Consider the following 17,639-nt stretch of genomic DNA (forward strand, 5'->3'; position numbering starts at 1 on the left):
ACCTGGAAGAAACTATCCAAAATCTTACTTAAACAATGCATTCCTATTTCCAAATACTGCATATTGCATGACTATATTTGGTTGTGCTGTTCATAGGTAAACCATTACATTTTAAGCAACTCACAGCTTGTCAGCTTCCAGGAACAAATCTTCCTAAACAGAGTAGTGTGTGGAAAGGCACTCCCTAGAAGCAAGTGTGTCGTTAGCAGTGAGCAACATGGCCAAGACTTGTTTGGAAAAGTGAGGTCTCTAACAGAGGCACACACAGATTATGCCAAAGGAAGGGGAGAAAGGAGTTACAGAGTAAAGGCAGGCCAGGAAGAAGCCCTGGGAAAACCACCTAAGTTAGAATGAAAGGCTGCAGGGAACCAGACGTGGAGGTGTGCGTTTTCAGTGATCACCCTTGTCAAGAAAGTCTCGAGGGAGTTGTGAACAAACAAACGTCATCTTTCCATCTAACCAGAGTAATAACAATAGTCAGATACGCTGGGAAAGGAGGAGAAACCTGTTCCACCTTCTCCTAAAAGAGAGAGGAGAATTGGGATTCCTTCAGATTATCTAATTTAAGCTTTGAAATGGGAATTACCCTATTGACCTGATGGAGGATAAAAATGGAGGCTTAAGACACTCACTCATGTACATGAAACTAGAAGTAGGATGACCAAGTTTAAGCACAGCTTTCTCTAATTTCAGTTCATTACGATGAATTGTATCCTCCATCCTCTGCCTCCCACCCTATCCCAACATTCATATATTGAAGTCCTAATCCTCAGTATGTTAGAGAGTAACCTTATTTGGGGGGTTAGCAGGTGGCATGGTGGTTAAGGGTGCTGGACTCCCAACATGACCAATCATGGTTTGAGTCCTAGACCTGGCAGCTTGCTCTCTCACTTTCTCTCTCTTGCTCTTACTTTGTCTCTCTCTAGTCAAATTAAAATAAAGTTAAAATAAAATAATTATTTTTTACAAATATAACCTTATTTGGAGATAGGATCTTTACAAAGGTAATCAAGTTGAAGTAAGGTATTTAGGGTGAGCACTAATCCAGTAAGACTATTATCCTTATGCAAAGGGGAAGTTGAGAGATAAATGGGTTTGAAGGGAAGATTGTGTGAAGACACCCAGAGATAGAACCCTAGGAACAGATCTCTCCCTTACAGCCTTTTGGAGGAACCAACCCAGTCAATACCTGGATTTCAGACTTCTGGACTTCACAGTCTACTGATTGTAAGACCTGTGGGTTTGGTCACCCAGTTTGTGGTACTTGTTAATGGCAGCCCCAACAAACTAAGTGACTAGGGACCAGCAGTTAGTGTAATGGCTATGTCGCTGGACTCCCATGTAGTCGACCACAGTTCAAGTCCTGGACCGGGTGGCTTAAACTCACTCTGGAAGTGTGTGCGTGCGTGCCCAAGATCCCAAGAGGAGAATGGAGAAGGGATTACAGCATGGCCATCCCCCCTGCGGGGTGATTTCTCACTTTCTGTCTCTCTCTGTCTTTCTGGCAAGTGCACACGCCCTATAGCAAAAACCTCTCCAAACAAACAAACAAACAAACAAAACCGAAAACAAACTAAGTGACTATAATAAGGAGAGCGAAAACTAGCCAGTTATTTTTTCGGGAAGAATTTATCTTAAGAAATTAGTTCACCTCCAACTGATATTGGAGGAATGTCCAGGTAAAGGGGAAAGGACTGACATATAATTGCAGGAAACAGCTTCCATCCTTAGGACTAAGGGAACAAAAGGAAGAATTGGGATTTCCAAAATCTAGGGGCTTAGAGGAGAGACTCTAGACTAAGGGCTGCTGAGGAGAAGAGCCCACCAAGCTGGAACTCAGATCTCTGAGCAGAGGAAATCAGGGGCTGGTGCTGATGTCTCCAAGGAGATACTAAGAGGATGGCTCAGCAGTGTGGAACAGTGGAAACCAGAACTGGTTTTGTCATGCCAGAGCCTTTTCTAGGAAACTCTGAAAGAAACAGAAACAAAACAGTCCTGTGACTCTCCTCCAGCCTCCCAGTCTCCCTTTTCTATGCCCTCTACAGCCAGAATATCACAGCGCCAGCTGGCCAAGGAGAAATGGGGTTTGGCTGCAGTTAGGAAGGCCTGGGTGATCTACCTGTAAGAGGACCCTGCTTGACATTCCTTCTTGACCCCATTGCCAGTTGCCCTATGTCCCGTCCCTGTTCGGGCGCCAGGTGTCCTCAGTTGCCCTAGAATTTGACAAAGCTTACTTGTACCGTCTGGTGTATTGACACTTTTTATAATTTCCCAAAATATCTTTGCCACCACAAATACTCCTCCCCTCAAAAACCTTTAATAACTCACAGCTATCTCTACATCCCCGTTTTCCCTCAGCCTAGGCCAAGCCTGCAGCAGAGATTTCACTTGCTCCTATTTAACACCTTTTCTCATTCTGTACACTGACAGTTCCATAGGTTCTCCTTCAGCTTTCTCCAGTCTGTCCTTCTCTTCCTCAGCAATTAAAATAATTTCTCCCAAAGAAAATAGATGATCAGACAAGAACTCCTCAACCTCTCTCTCTTCTTCCTCTAAACTTACCCATTATGACCTAGCTTCCCTCCTTTCTACCTCTCCCAAGGTAGGGACTCTCAGTACTCAGTCCTAAGCTAACCCTCACCTGCGAGAGCCTCACACTCCATCTCTTCTGCCTCTTTCTAGGCCTGGTTCCCTTGTCCATATTTTTCACCCCACCCTCTCCAGGAACTACTTCCTCTCCACCTATAAATACCCACATCTGCCCCATCCTAAAAATGGGTTCCTTAACTCCAGCCCTCTGTTCACACTCTCATCCACAGATTTCTTCACTTTCTCACTTTCAGTCTCTCCTCCACTTACGTAGGCCAGTAACTACCACTACCACTCAATTCTTTTCATTAAGTTCAGAAATTACCAAATTACCAAATTCATCATGTACTTCTCTTCTCTTGCTAAATCTCTTTGAAGAGTTTATGAAGGGCTTTCCCCCCACCCCTTGTTTTTAAAGTGATACACATTCATTGTCCATTATAAACACTTTGGAAATACCAAAAATAATAAAATATAGTTTTAAAAAGTCACTGTAAGGGATTCTGAAGCTATGGAGCACATATTAGAGAACTGGGGCCCTGGAATGGAAAAAAAAATTTTTTTAAAGAGAATAGAAATTATAAATAGTTTAGAGGCCACAACATATTGACACTGTATTCTCAAGTATCGGCAATCTTTGGGGGAATAGTTCTGGATAATCCAGCGTGCTGAATACCTAGTGATCATCCCAAGACACTTGACTCCCATCACATTAAGCTAAAATTCATTTTATAAACAGCATACTTACCCACCTTCTTTAACAGAAAGTACCAAACGTCTAAACTTTTCTTGATGACCTACGGTTATGATGTAGTATGGTAGAAATAATAATAGAACCATTTGTGCTACCCACATATTATGTGCCAGACCTGCGCTAGGTATTTTACATATGCATGAATGTAATCTGAACGTATTCTCAGTAAGTTGTGCAACTCGTCTGTGTTTTACAAATGAGTAAACTGAAGCTAATGGAAGTCAAGGCATTGCAGCCTATCTTCTGCATGCCAAGGCCTAGATGTGAATCTAAATTCCTTTTTTTTTTTTTCTGGCTATACTAAACTGGAATGCCTCAGGAGGAGAGGACTGGGTTAAATTCTGTGTTTTCCTAGAAACCTTGGGGAAAAAAAATCACTGGGCTGCTCAATGACTAAATTACAAAACTTCAGATTGACTTTTACAGCAGAATGCGGCAAGTTAGCTGTTGGAGCATGGGTTTCGAATAGTCTTCGCGTTAGTGCACTAGTGTTACCATAACACTAGGTGGATTAAACAACGTACATTTACTTTCTCACTGTTCTGGAGGTTGGAAGTCCAAGATGAGGGTATCGGCAAATTTGGTTTCTTCCGAGGCCTCTCTCTTTAGCTTGCAGAGGGCCTTTTCACCATGTCCTCAAGTGGCCTTTTCTCCCTGGGTGCATATTCCTGGTGTTTCTTTGTGTGCTGAAATTTCCTCTTGTAAGTAGGACACAAATTAGATTGAATCAGGGCATCCTAACAATCTCATTTTAACTTAATCATCTCTTTAAAGATCCTATCTCCAAATTCAGTCTCATTCTGAGATACTGGGGGTTAGGACTTGAGCATGTGAATCTGGGGCAAACACAATCTAGCCCATTGCAGTGTTTGCAAGAAAAAAGGATTTGAGAGCCAAAAGTTTTACTTTAGTTATTTAAAGCTAATGTCCAAAAGGACTTGACATAAAATTATACCATACAATTATTATTATATTATATTATTAAATTAAGGCTCCCATATTTCATAATTAGACTAGATCCTTCTGTATTCCCATTGAGTTCCAAGACAGTATGATCAATTACAGGAATACAGGAACTAGTGAGAAATTTAAGATGTATTATACTTATACTGAAGTCCCTAGATAGCCTTGATTTTTTAAATGTTTGTACCTGATTTTTGTGGTACATCTAACTCTTCCATTGCTATCTGCTATGAGCAGTTTTTCTTATTGTTTGTCATATATGAGCAAATCCTTCTGTTACTTGCTAGCCTCAGTGTAGTCCAGCAACTTGATAACTGAGGTGTTTAAATATGTAAATAAAAATGAATAGGCTTCAGACTGGCAGGTGGCATGGTGTTTAAGGGCACTGGACTCCCACATGGCCAACCACAGTTCGAGTCCCAGATCTGGTGGCTTGCTCCCTCTCTCTCTCTCTCTCTTTCTCATCCATGTGCTCTATCCCTCTCTGGTCTAATTAAAAAATAAATAAATAAAGTCAAATAAAATAATACTTAGAATAAATAAATAAATAAATAGGCTTTGGGACCAGCAGATGCCATAATGGTTACATTGCTAGACTCCCACATAGTCAACCACAATTTGAGTCCTGAATCTGGCAGTTTAAAAACTCTTGTTGGCTACATATGTGTGTGTGCCCAAAATCCCAAGAGGATAGTTGGAGGAGAAGAAATTGTGGCATGGCTATCCCCCCCGGGGGGCGATTTCTCACTTTCTCTTTGCTCTCTTTTAGCAAGTGCACACACCTATAGCAAAAACTTCTTGTACATAAATAGATAAGCTTTATGTGAAGGTTTAAGAGATTCACCTATAGTGCACTCTGGTATGTGGTTTCTGGGAAATCTGTTTCAGTGACTTGGAGACTTTGTTTGCTAACCCCTCTGCCCAGCTGCAGATTGTTGAGGTTGCCCCATCCAGCCTAAGTTTCAGGTAGATGAGATGTTACTGTCCAGTATAATCTTGGCAAGGACAAATTTTACCTTTCCATGAAGGAAAGCCTTCTCCACAATCTCTCCTTGTCAACATGGCAAAGGAAACTCTAGAGCCTATTTCAATTCTCAAATCCATGCATCCCATAATGGCATGTAGAATGGGGTAATACAATCCAACATTCTCCCCCTACTCGCCCGCTATGCCCCGCAGTTCCTTATACTTCTTGATTGGTTGCCATTTGATCTGGCCTGTGGCTGTCATCGCCTCAAGATGGGTAGGTTATGCCAAAGAGCAAATGACAAAGAAGTTAGCTCTTTGCTTTTGAGTTGCAAGGTAGGTTTTTTTGGGGGGAAAAAAAGGTGTTTTTTTAGGTTTATTAATTTCTTCACGAATGAGAGACACAGAGAGAGAGAGAGACAGCACCCCTACCAGGGCCCCTATGCTGCGATCCACTCCCAGCTCTCTGCCAGTTCTGGATCGTGGGCACACACACATGCGCTGGAAGCACTGGGTCAGAACAGGGGAAGTCTTCTGTACTTCATCTGGAACCTTCCCTTGTGGAATTGCCTCAAAGAGCTTCACATTTTACTGCTGCAGCATTGTCTGGCCCTAAAAAGAGTTCTGAGATCAAAAAACTTGTCTTTTAAACATCCACAACTATCAGGTTGTTGGAAACGTCAAGACGCATTTTTTCATAGAAAACCATAGAAAAATGTCATGACTTTTCCGATGGCCCAATAATATTCCCTCAAAAACTCAGAGTATAAAAGCAAACCATACCATGTATTATTAAAGTGTGAGTCCTATGTTCTAAAAGGGCAACACAGAAAGTTTCTCTTCATTTGAGATATTTTATAATCAAAGAAAACAATGAAATCTCCCATTTCTGTGCAGGCTCTCTATTAAATATTAAAAACTAAGTTTTAGAAGAAACTGTGCCAAGAACAGTAACTGAGATAAATCCGGAGGGTTCTATGATCAGGACTCATTCCAGGGTTGTACAAAGGAAGGGAGAGAAAGTCACACTGGTGGCCTGAGAATGGCCCGTGCTCTTCCCTACAGGCGAAGCCCAGGGAGGAAGGCGCATGGAAGGACTCTCAGAATGTGTTAGAGAAATCTGAGCCGTAAGGCTCTATACCCCATGGACAACCAAATGGTCTGGCCCTAGTGGGGGTGTGGCCAGAGAGGCCAGCAGCCGCATCAGGGAGTCCTAAACATCCATGCAGCCAGTCAGGAACCTGTCAGCAGGTGGTTCCAGGAGAACCCTCCTGCGGAGGGAGAGGGAGATCAGAGCACGGAAGGACGCCTTTGTGCATGCCAGTGTGCATCGTTGCTGATGGCTGAGCACTGAGGCATCAGTGTGCATCAGGGGAAAAGAGCAGAAACACTGAACCCAGTGAGCAAATCCCAATTCTGCTACTCCTAGAAGGGAGGCTGCAGAGAGGACCAGGGTTTTGACGTAGGAAAGGGAAGAATGTTACTTTATTTTTCTGTGCAGCTCAGTTTGTGCCCCCAGGAATGTCCTAGTATATGTACAATTGAGCCCTTGGAATGCTCTTGTACAACCGGAAGTAATGCTATCAGTCAGCCTCTGTTCTCTGCGCCGCACACATTCTGTTGAGATGTAGAAGCCAGCATTAGCCACCCTCTCTCTGAGCCATTCATCCACAGGACACCAGCTCAGGGGATATTCCCACATGTGCCTCAGTGTCCCTGTCAGCACAGGCCAGCCAGGGCTCTAATCACAGCCCATTTGTTCACAAGGACCAGAACCACTCAAGCTCTTATGCAAGTTTTTCCCAAAAGAATTTGTAGCAGCTCAGACTAGGTAGTGCAGTCCATAGCCTGCTGGACTGCAGTGGTGGAAGCCACATGGCAGACCACAGGTCTGGATCCCCAGAGTGACCTGGAAACTTCCAGGTATGCATGTGGGTACCCAAGAAACTGAGTGCATGAGGGCTGAAGAAAGACCACAGGGCAACAAGATGCTGTCAAAGGTGCTTCTCTCTCTCCTCTTTCTCCTCCATCTGTCTTTCTCATGAGCATGCACATGTTCTCTATACAAACTAAAAGAAAATCATTGGACTAATACCAGGTTCTGTCATGGAACTCAAAGGCAAGAGAAAGAGCTGCTTCCTCCAGAACCAGACCTCCAGATCCAGAACCAGGAAATCAAGAACCAAGCCTATGCTCCTTCTTTCCCATGGATCTCAGGCTTTCTCTTTCTCTCTGCAGCAGGCCCCTGCCAACGAAGGTGATGAACAAGCAGTTTTCTTAGCTCAGACCTCAGGAGAAATAACTAGAAACTCTGGAGTGAATTTCTTACTCAAGGATTTTTTTTTTTAAGCGATTTTTGCATTAGGATGCATGCAATCACTGAAAAGACAGAGAAAAAAACAGAGAGAAATCATTAACCATTACGTTAGCTGCTGGTCCCCTCAGGGATTTTTTTTTTAAGTTTATTTCTTTATTTCTTCATGAGCAAGTGAGAAAGTGAGAGAAAGAGAACACTCCCCCAGTATCCTGACTCCAAGATCCACCATCCTTTTCACATACATGACTGACCTATTCAGGGAGGTCTCAGATGCAAACCCAGGACCTTCTCGTGTGGGTCAGCCTTGCAGAGCATCACATTTGTCGTTGTGCCACTAGCCAGCTCCTAATCTTTTTCAAAGGACATTTTCTTTTTCATTAAAAATGTTTTCCAATTTCTACATTTTTAAACTAAAGAAAAGCTGAAAGAACACTATGATACGGATTTGTATACTCTTAGTTTACAAATTGTTAACACTCTGTGATGTTCGCTTTCTCTGTGTGTGTGTCTCTATATAACATATACCAACATTTCTTTCCTGAATCATTTAAAATAATGTATAGACTACATGTGATAGTATCCCCAGTTTCTTATTCCTGTATCTCCTAGAACAAGAGCAAGCCAGGAGAGAAAAGTGAGCTGACTCGAACAGCACATTGGCTCCTCTTGGTCAGGTATCTGTCGCCTGGTCTAGGCTGTGCTGAAGCACTCCCAACACACAACCCAGCTCTGGGCTTCCATCTCTCTGCACGGGTTCAGCTCTCAGAAGAGGTCATGGCTGGTCAGGTGTTCAAAATGATTTCACTGCTTCTGAATTACATTTTATCCCTTTTAGATTAAGGTTTTAGATAAAACATACCACGTCATAGATTTTCGAGGTTGTCTAGGAATAGCTGAAACTGCGAAAACTTCAACCCACACATGACAAAATGTCTACTACGCTTTACAAGTGGCTCACATGTATCTTTACTACCTCTCTGTAAAACTCACTGCAGTTGACCATTCCATGATTAAATTCTGATCTTGGAAAGTTCTGGAATAAAACAATCATTTGGAAGATTCAGTATCTAAGAACAAATGAAATCGTTACATAGCTAATAGTAATTGAACTCTCACTGGCTGGACACTACACTAACTATTTTACAAGCATTATCCAACTCCATCCTTACACATTATTGTTATTTACATTTTGTAAGAGAAACTATTGAGTGAAGAACTTAGATAACCTGCCCCGAACAGCTAGTACGTGGTAGGTCTCTAAGCTATAGTTTAACCACCACCCTGTATTCTAAAGCATAACCATGCCCTGAGTGCTTAAGGAAGCTATTTATCTTCCCCTGGCCCTACAGGGAAAGAAAACTTGAGCTCATTAATAACAAAGGATGGAAGTGGCTCCAACACTTTAACTGCATAGTCTCAAATAACGTTATCATTTTCTCTGCAGGAAGCTCACTAGGGAACAATCAGCGCAGAACAAGCATTGTTGTATGGTTGGCATTATCTCAGAACAGCCCCCAAATACTCCAAGTTCAACCTGAAGGTCACAAGCCAGATAAAGAAAGGTTATCCTTTCCTCAAGAAGGGGATGGTGTTGGGATGAAACCACTCTTTCTAATTCGTTTCTGCCTGAGCTGACAGCATGGGAATGGGAGTCTCTGTAAGGGCTGAGTCCAAAGGCTAGGGGAGTGTTAGTAGCGGGAGGAGTGTTACAAATGCATGATGTGAGATTTGTGAACTACAATGTACTGGGCTAAACAGTGTCCACCAAATACATTTCTAATTGCCTTCACCCTTGCGGAGTTATAAAACATTGATTCCTGGGCAATATGTAACCCCCTAATTGATAAATATACTATACTCCTGCCTCAGAGCCTTACTTGGGGGCAAGTTGTCAAATACCAGCTCCTGGTCTGGACAGTGGCACAGCAGTAATGTGACACTCTGGAAGACTGACCCACATGGGAAGGTTCTAGTCCAGGTCCAGAGACATGATGTGGTCATATGTACCCATGATCCAGTGTTGGCTGAAGTTGAGGATGGATTAGTGTCTAGGCCCTATTGAGGGTTCTCTCTCTCTCTCTCTCTCTCTCTCTCTCTCTCTCTTTCACAGAAGAAAGAAACTTGGCTTCCATTGATTCCATCATTTGAGTCTGAACTCGGGCTCCTGGAGCTCAGAGAGTATTCAGTATTCTCAACTACATAGTCCCTGCTGGCAGCCTCAAGAGGGTCCTTTGCTCCAGTGCTGACTGTCAGGGTTTATCCTTCCTAGGGGTGCATATGACCAGGATCCCAGAGCTATGTGGTAGACCAGCATCACTTCTTCCTGATGCGTGCATCATAGGAGGAAAAACAGTTCCAGTATGTCTAGTTTTCACAGTAGCTCCTTCTGATTCACAAACTTCAGTTCCAGTATGTCTAGTTTTCACAGTAGCTCCTTCTGATTCACAAACTTCAGTTCCAGTATGTCTAGTTTTCACAGTAGCTCCTTCTGATTCACAAACTTCAGTTCCAGTATGTCTAGTTTTCACAGTAGCTCCTTCTGATTCACAAACTTAGATCATTTTTAAAGCTTTTCTTAAGCCCACTTAGGTTTTCCACTTTTTTTTTTTTAGAGAGGTTTTCTCTCTCTCTCTCTCTCTCTCTCTCTCTCTCTCTCTTTCACAGAAGAAAGAAACTTGGCTTCCATTGATTCCATCATTTGAGTCTGAACTCGGGCTCCTGGAGCTCAGAGAGTATTCAGTATTCTCAACTACATAGTCCCTGCTGGCAGCCTCAAGAGGGTCCTTTGCTCCAGTGCTGACTGTCAGGGTTTATCCTTCCTAGGGGTGCATATGACCAGGATCCCAGAGCTATGTGGTAGACCAGCATCACTTCTTCCTGATGCGTGCATCATAGGAGGAAAAACAGTTCCAGTATGTCTAGTTTTCACAGTAGCTCCTTCTGATTCACAAACTTCAGTTCCAGTATGTCTAGTTTTCACAGTAGCTCCTTCTGATTCACAAACTTAGATCATTTTTAAAGCTTTTCTTAAGCCCACTTAGGTTTTCCACTTTTTTTTTTTTAGAGAGGTTTTTGCTATAGAGTGTGTGCACTCACCAGAAAGACAGAGAGAGACAGAGAGACAGAAAGCAAGAAATCACCCCCAAGGGGGGATGGCCACGCCGCAATCCCTTCCCCTCCACTCTCCTCTCAGGATGTTGGGTATGTATGCACACGCGCCGGGTGTGAGTTTAAGCCACTGGGTCCAGGACTTGAACCACAGTCAACTATTTGGGAGTCCAGTGACATAGCCATTACACTAACTGCTGGTCCCTTAGGTTTTCCACTTTTGAGGGTGTGGAATGTACTTCAGTGCCTTCTTTCTGCAGCGTAAGGTGCCACTTTCTGTCACTGACCACTGTCATATTCTTTCTTGGATGCCTTCAAGTACAACTACTCTCATTTTGGTTGTAGAATCCTTCTGTAAAGGGAGCATTTACCTGTAGGTTACTAGTCTCTTCAGGCTGTTTGGAAAAGACACCCACATAAGAGAAGAAAATGTGTTCGTTGCAAGGAAACAGGAGAATGTGAGCCAGGAGGCATCATGTCAATCTGTACCATAAACTCTCAAGATTGAAGAGCACTATAGGCTTCACAAAGACATGGAGCAATAACTTCACATTGTTCTCTCTCAGTCTGAGTTCTAGTCACACACTCTCACTTTCTACATCTAGTAATTCCTTCTTTCAAAGACAGTGGATTGGGCCAATTTGTCACCATCTCTCTAAGGAGCTCCCCTTACTGGTCAGACTCGGTGACTCTTGACCTCAATCATATCCAGCTTACTAATTTAAAAATTTTTAAATGTAATAATATCTTTCATGAGTGAGAGAATCAAAGAAAGAGACAGAGACAAGACCCTACCCAACAGGGTCTTGATGCCATCATCCATCCCCTTCCAGCCAGCCTTGAATCATAGGTAAATGTGTGTTTGAGATCTCTCAACACCAACGCACAACCTGCCCACACAGGTCAACCTTGCAGAGCATCATGTTTTACTGCTGCACCACCATCCAGTCCCTTCATGACCCATTAGCTTTTGACTCCCAAGAGGAATCCCTTGTCACAAAACTTTTAGCCAGGATAGCAAGATAAACACATTATATATGAGTACCATCCACAAGAAAGCTGGAGGCATGACAGACATTTGAGGCTTCATAGTCTACCTCACAATTTAATTTATATTTAACAAGTTCTGGTTTACAACTTTAGGGTTTTCTTAATGCAGAAAATGACCAGTATGGATGCTGGTAAACTGTGGAGATTAAAGAATTGAAAAGTCCCATTGTCACTGTGTGCAAAACAGAGTTAATAGCAGGTCTGAGACTACCATGTTTAGAAAGCCCTGATTACAAAGTTGCTCCATGACTGGAACCAAAAAACTTGAATGTAACGGGGCTCCTACCATCACCAGAACTGTCTGTGCAAACAATATGGTTTATTGCTGAACATTTACCTTCCAAGAGTCTGGAATTCTGGTGTGTTATAAGCAGAAAGTGCCTACATGATCAGTCCCCTACAAAAGCCTTGAGCACGAGAACTCTAATGAGCTTCCCTAGTAGGCACTTTACACATGTTGTCCCAATTTATTCCTGGAGGAATTAAGTCCATCCTGTGTGACTTCACTAGAGAAAGGACTCTCAAAAGTTTGTGCCTGTTTTCCTCTGGTCTTTGCTTCACTTGTTTTTCCTCTTCCTAGTTTTACTTTGTATCCTTTCACTATAATAATTATATCTATGAATATTGTATGTGCTAAGTCCTGTGACTCTTCCTAGTGAGTGATTGAATCTGGGAATGTTCTTGGGACCCCAGCACGCAGCCAACTGGATCCATAGATTTTCATTTATGTTAGAGTAGCATAGTTCCTTACATTGAAAAAACAGAGAGAGAAAGAAACCAGGCCAGCAGTGTTGTTGCAGTGGTAACGGAACGTTCTGCAGTGCTGAGGCCAAATGGGAAAGGTCCCAGGTTTGCTCCAAAGGTATCCCTGTGCACATGTGGAGCAGGTGCTTGCGATCCCAGCTGGCTGAGGCTGGGAGTAGGATTGCAGTGTGAAGATCCTGTTAGAGATCTCTCTCTCTCTCTGTCTCTCTCTCAGACAAGTAAATAAAAACAAACTGAGAAAAAAGAATCTATAATCTCTCCCCTGCAGAGATAACACATCACGCCTCCCATACATTTCTTACAGCTGTACATTCATTACAGCTATTTAAATCAGTACTTAAAAGAGTTGGCTTTTTTGGAAGTAGCTATAAGAGACTGAAAATGTAATGAGGGCAAAGATGAGACATCGAGGGGGCAGGCCCAGCTGGAGGAGGCTGTCATCCAATAGGCTCGCTCCAAGTGTTATTTAGCAGGTTAGTAGCAGCATTTCTATTTACCGTGGAAAGCCAGTAAAAAATTAGCATTTTCTGCCACATTCACACATTCTTAATGAGCCAACTGTTTTACTGCATGACCTTTTCATATGGGTCATTTCTTTTGAGTAGCTGCATTTATTTCCTTCCATTTTTAGGTTTTGCTAGTACATTAAAAAATCATACCTGAGGGGCTGAAAGAAACTTGTCATGGCTCAGAAGAGTTTGATTTACTCCCAGGAAGCAGCCCAGACCCTGGGAGAATCTCAGGTTTTATGAAAAATGTCAGGGATTATGCTGATAATCAAGTATTCCACCAAAACTAGGCAATGGAGGTGCTCCCACTCCTGCCCCAGTAGGGAAGGGAAGTCAAGCATAATCTGCTATCTGTAAAGCCTCTGGCTGGTGCATTCGTCTCCTGCTTATTCTCCCAAGGTGGGAGTGAGAGAAAAAGAAAATACTGAAGCAAAGGAGGTGAGCAGAGGTAAAAGAGTAGAAACAAAGTGTCCAGAGAATGGGGCAAAGATCTCTTCAGCTTTGGGCCCCTATTCCCAGGAGTCTTCTTTAAAAAAAAAAATAATAATAATCATTTACTTTATTTTTTATTTATTCATTCATTTATTTTTTAATTTGACCAGAGAGAAACAGAGGGTGAGAGTGAGAGAGAGAGAAGAAGTGAGAAAGCAAGCCACCAGATTCAGGCCTCGAACCCTGGTCATTCATGTGGGAGTGTCCAGCACCTTAACTACCACGCCACCTGCTGGTCCCTCCCAGGAGTCTTCTTAGGCAAGCTCAACCCTAGCCATAACCTGCTAGTACACTTCATTGTGCCACTGAAGCCACCCTCCTGTAGCTGGACAGTACCACTCTGACTGGGGCAGGCCCATCATTTTTATCAAGTAGTTTTCCCAGTCCCTACTTATATTCTAAAGGCAACTGTGTAGTCCTACATCTGCTCTCAGGGAGGAAATACCCAACATTCATTGTTCCATGCTCAGGACACTGCTCTAGTGCTCAGGTGTTTTCCGCCCACAATCCCACATGTCTTCATGATGTCCCAACCTGGAAAAGAGCCCAGGAATCTGACCTGCTGCAATGCAATGGATTAGTTGATTTAGTCTGCTCAGCTCCCTTTCTTTGGAGAAACTTCCTCCTCCATATTGGATGATTTGTGGGACTGCCAGTAACAGTGCACGCAGCTTGATAGGGATGGTATCGTGACCCAAAGAAAGCCAACCACAGTGTGACCCCCCTCAACAACATGCTGTCTGAGAGGTGGGCACATGACATAAGCAAGATCAAGCAGAACCCTTCCCAGGTTGGGGGTATGGACCTCAGAACAGACTCTTCCTTCTTGCTGGGTTTCCAAAGCTGAGATGTAAGCTTAGGACTAGCCATCTTCGTAGCCATATGGAGAAACTGAAGCAGCAGAATAAACTGAAACTCTGATGTGTGTACACATGTACGTGTGTGAGAGAGAGGCGTATAGTATTAAGTCTTGAGTTAGTTCATTAGTTTCCTAGGGCTATCTCAACCTTCATGGCTTTAAACAACAGATATTGATTCTTTCACATTTCAGGAGGCCAGAAGCCCCAGATCAAGATTCCAGGCGGGCTGTCCTTCCTTGGAGGCTCTGGGGAGAAACTCATTCCTTGCCTCTTAGAGCTGCCAGCATTTCCTTCATCCTTAGCTTGTAGCTGCATCACTCCAATCTTTCTCCATATGAAATATCACCTTGTCTTCTGTCCTCTTCTGCCTATATCTAGTGTCTCTCTGCCTCTCTTTTACGCATGTGGGCACTCGGATAATCCAGGGTACAAGCGTCCTTTCAAGATCCTTAACTGAATCACAGCTTTAACATGTAAGATGATATTCACTCTTGCCACATAAGGTAACATTTATGGTTCCGAGAAGTGACTATATCTTGCTGGGCCCCGTCTCCCCCTACCACAATTCCCATTCAAGCACTTGAGACCTTAGTCCTGTAATTCTTCCTTCAGGCCCATGTGCCACCTCAGTTTGCTCACCAGCCGATAAGCTCCCTCTTAGCAAGGCCGGTATGAGTTGGATTCAGTAGCTCGTGTTAAATGTATCTTAAATAGTGCACATTCCCAGGTATGCGCCTGGCTGGGCGGACAGGACATGACGTGGTACATGACAACATCTGCTCTTCTGCCAGCATGTGGGAAGTCACTTCTCTTTCACAGCTAGGCTGTTTCATAAGCCTTACAAATAAGAGTTTTAAAAGACTACTATATTTATGTGTACTACTTTATTGTCTTAATACTTGGTTATTAGATTTATGGTCTGAAGATCAGATAGGATTTTTTTCAATTGTGACAAAAAAATCCAACCTAAACCTTCAGTAAAAACAAGCAGGTAACAAACCTGAAAAGTGTAGGTCTATATCAGGTACAACTCGACTGAGGTTCTGATATTACTGGACTCCATCTCCTGGCTTTACCTCTTGAGCATTGGCAGTGCCTTGGGCCCCAGGAACTGCTACAGATTCACCTCATCTAGTTCTCAGGCCAGGAGAAGAGTCAACTTCCGTACTATGGAGAACAAAAGTCTTGGACTGGATTGTATTGGCCCTATTATAGGCCTGACTTTATCAAATACCTACTCTCAAATTAATCATTGTGGTCAAAGGGATGCAATATGGTGATTGGCTTATCCTTGACCATTTCTTTACCTTCAGAGTGAATAAAAAAACATGGTTGAAGGGTGGAAGAGGAACAGTGTTGTAGAGGAAAATGGGTCTTTTTAAATTTTTTTAAATTTTTAATTACCAGAGGGAGACAGAAACAGAGGAAAAAAGAAGAAAGCATCTCCCAGTGGAGTGTGGTCACACTGCAATCCTTTCTTCTCCATTTCTCCATCGTGTTGGGACTTTGGGCATGCATACGCACATCCTGGCATGTTTTTCAAGCCTCTGGGGCCAGGATGCAAACCCCAGAGGTGGCCATATGGGATCCAGCTTCCTTAATGACTAGGCTATAAGGCTGTCCCCAAACTGGATATTATTACCCTAAATGCAGTGAAAGCATGCTGGATGCACAAGGAATTAATATGTACTAAATATCTCGACATTTAAAAATTCTATAAAGTCTTTTTATTTACCTAAATTAATAGGCTTGCCAAACTCATGATGGATAGATAATTATAAATCATAGTTTTATGAATATAAAATGAAAATTTATACTACCAATTTACAGAATTTTCTGAAATTAACATGGAGAACATTGAGCTTAGTACCTTTAGAAGGGTAGCATGGGCATACATTTAAATTATGCATTGCTCTGGATATATCAATAAACACATAAATATTGAATAAATACTTCATTTCCCCAAGTTGCTGATGAAAGCATCTTGTCGCAGGTGCCCTCAATGATTAAACAAAATGTCGCAATGAATGTGATTAATTAGCTATAAAAATATTGTACTGAACTCTTGAGATGTAGTTTTAGGCCGAATGTGAGATTTGGTTTTCTGTAGCAGTGGTCTTCAAATTTTATGGTCACTCACTCCCACCAATAACCATGAGGCTAATATATTCATTCTTAAACATATACAAATATGAAATGAAAAGATGAATTAAAGACAGAGTCATCAATGTTTAAAAAACACTTTTTTATGTTATGTATTAATGGTGAAAAAAGACCCTCTTTGTTCCCATTGGAAAAATAGTAATCACAAATTTAGTGAGAGTGATCTTATTTCATTCAGAAAATAGGTGCTGAATATTTTGTGACAGAGTATGGAAGGTCTGATTCAAAGCTCTGTTCACGGTGACATTTGTTTTTATAGCTGTCACAGCAGAAAAGGATAACTCACTGTTATGGGCTGAATTCTATTGCCCCCAAATTCATATACTAAAGCCTTTACCCACAAAGTGACTGTGTTTGGACACAGGACCATGAAGGAGGCTTCAGAAGAAACCAACCCAGCTGATACCTTGATCTTGGAATGTTGACCTCCATACTGAAAGAAAATGTGTTTCTGTCATTTAAGCCACCTAGTCTAGTCTGTGGTGTTTTGTATGGCAGTCTCAAAGGTGAATTGCCTAGGTGAAAGATGGGCACCACTGGCTCTCTAACCTCATTACCCATAAGTTACTCAGTCCCATAAACCAATCATGCAAAGGATTTTTTTGGGGGGGTTTATTGTTTTTTGTTTTTTGGGTTTTTTTGGTGAAACTTCACTAATAAATCTCCATCTGCTCTAGAGATCATCTGTTCTTCAATTAAATTGAAAGTTGTTGCATTTTTATAATTTTACCAAACGAGTAAATAAGCCATTGGAACTCCATGTTGGAAGATTTTAAAATGGGTTAGAAAGTTTTATCTAAGGCTTTAAGATGTACAAATATAAAAGTGTTTACAGGTATCACGCTTTTGGTATTTTGGACAACAAAATCACCTGATTTTGATAATACATTGATAAAAACACGTCCAAATATCTAATTTCAAAATATTTTCTCCTTGGCACATTTATTTTAAGAAGCCTTACTTTCTCTCTCCTTATTAGTGCCTTATTTTATCTTGAAGTGATAGATTATATGTGGATCTTTTAAAATCTGACAGGTTGTATTCTACCTGTCATCACATAAAAAGACAACAAGTCAGGAGCAGCTGCCTTCGTATCTGAGATG

Source organism: Tupaia chinensis, unplaced genomic scaffold, assembly GCF_000334495.1.
Source record: "Tupaia chinensis unplaced genomic scaffold, TupChi_1.0 Scaffold000185_1, whole genome shotgun sequence".
NCBI classification, from domain to species: Eukaryota; Metazoa; Chordata; class Mammalia; order Scandentia; family Tupaiidae; genus Tupaia; species Tupaia belangeri.